A 2,193-nucleotide genomic window follows, 5' to 3' on the forward strand; every position below is an offset into this window, starting at 1 on the left:
TAAACTTTAGAGTTGTTTAATGTATGGAGCATGGAGACCAACCCTTTGTTTGCCCAGGTCTAAGGATTGTACTGGTTGGAATGAATACCTGTGTGTATATTAAATTGCCAAGGATTAAGGCAGGATTAGTGTTCAGGAAGTGACATCAACTTGGGAGTCAATCAGGAAAGTTGTAGAGTGACCTGGAGGTCTGAGCATGCCAGCCACATCTAAGAGTAGTGGGTGAAATAACCTGATGAAAGGAGATTTATAGCAGTAGGTTTCAGGGAGAAGGGACGAAGAATGCTCTGGAAGTAGCAATGTAGAACAAGGACGCCACCTTCCTATCTCCAGACACAAGTGATGCAAGCATTGGAGGGAAAAGTCAGCCATCACTTGAGAGGGTTGTGGGAGAGAAGCCTCTTAGGAGGGCAAGCCATACTTCCATGAGAATAGAAAGGTGAAGAGAACACTTGGAGATGAGGTTGAGGATATTGGGCATTTTGCTAACGGTGGACTTCAAAGTCCAGGAGGCATAGTCAGAGGGTTTCAGGAGTTGGACAGTGAGAAAGGGACAGAATACTGGATGTGCTGAGCCTTATGACTATTAGAATGTAAGAGATGAGAAAAGCACTTGAGATTTGGGGGCTTCTTGTGTTCACTGATACAAGTAGGCATTAAGGGCTTAAAAAGATGAACATTGGTAGACTCAAAACATACTGTTTTGACTCCCGCAGGCCACAGCCTGACATGGGCATGCCCCCACCACCTGGCTCCCACAGCCACCTACCAGAGGCATGGCACAGCGAGGGCCTCGCCTCACTGTCACAGCAGCATGGCACAGCAAGATCAACTTCATGCTCGGTGCCAAAGCTGATGGCAAGACCATTCTAAAAGGCCTCCAGTCCATTTTCCAGGAGCAGGGGATGGCAGAGTCAGTGCATACCTGGCAGGTCAATGGCTAGTTAGCAACCTACAAATGGAAACACAAAAACAGCATCATTGCCAATTTGAGAATTTACCTACATGGATTGGTGTTGCTGGACCTTCAGAGTTACAATGATGACTTGCAGGGCAAAGAAGCGATCGACGGCCTTTCGAACAATGTAGAAAAAAGAATGAAAGAATTGAGTCAAGACAGTACTGGGCCGGTGAAGCAATTACCACCTGTAGTTTGAAGAGGGGCCATCAACAGACGTTGGTTCACCACCAATGGGCACCTGGTTGAATATGACATAGATGAAGTGGTGTACAATGAAGATTCACCTTATTGGAACATTACAATTCTACACTAGAAGCAATTTGGAAATATTCTCCTCCTTAGTAGGGATGTTGATTCAGCAGAGTGATTTGACATATACCTAGGTCATCATGGGCAGCAGCAAAGCAGATTTCACTGGCAAAGAGGTACTGATTCTCAGAGGCTGAGATGGGGGCATATTATGTGAAATAGTCAAACTAAAATCAAAGATGGTCACTATGGTAGAGATTGACCAAATGGTGATTGATGGATGTAAGAAATATATGCAAAAAACATGTGGTGATGTTGTAGACAATCTTAAAGGAGGCTGCTATCAAGCTCTGATAGAAGACTGCATTCCAATACTGAAGAGGTACACCAAAGAAGGGAGAGAATTGGATTGTGTGACTAACGATTTGACAGCTGTTCCAATCTCCACATCTCTGGAACAAGATTCCATGTGGGAGTTTCTCAGACTGATTTTTGACCCATGAATGGACATATTGAAACAGGATGGGAAATATTTTACACAGGGAAACTGTGTCAATCTGACAGAAGCCCTGCCACTCTATGAAGAACAGCTTGGGTACCTGTATTGCCTTGTGGAATTCTCAAAGGAGATCGTCTATGTCCCTTCAAACTTCAAATTGTGGGTATTTTACGCTGTCTGGAAGAAAGCTAAACCCTGAAGATGAATATCCCTTAATCACATGTGCTGCAAATGGCCTTTTTCACTTCCATATGCTTTACATGACATTGAAACAAGTCAGGCAATTGATTGTGAATTCCTTGAAGTTTTCTTTTTAATGATTATTTTTGATTTTAAAAAGCAAATGGCAAATGTATATTTTGATGAGCTTAGGGTGTTATTTTTTTTGAAAGCCAGCTGAAGGATGGTTCCACAGCACAGCAAGGACTGCCAAATGCAGTCCTTTTTATTTCTCCATGGGCTTTTTTTTTGTTTTGGTTGTGAT

At 43.1% G+C, this 2,193-nt stretch overlaps 1 pseudogene; it reads left to right on the forward strand.

Annotated features, from left to right (window-relative positions):
* The first annotated feature begins 776 nt into the window (after positions 1-776).
* LOC100452444 (spermine synthase-like) lies at positions 777-1,908 on the forward strand (annotated as a pseudogene).
* The last annotated feature ends 285 nt before the right edge of the window (positions 1,909-2,193 follow it).

Source organism: Pongo abelii, chromosome 4 (genome assembly GCF_028885655.2).
Source record: "Pongo abelii isolate AG06213 chromosome 4, NHGRI_mPonAbe1-v2.0_pri, whole genome shotgun sequence".
Classification (NCBI taxonomy): Eukaryota; Metazoa; Chordata; class Mammalia; order Primates; family Hominidae; genus Pongo; species Pongo abelii.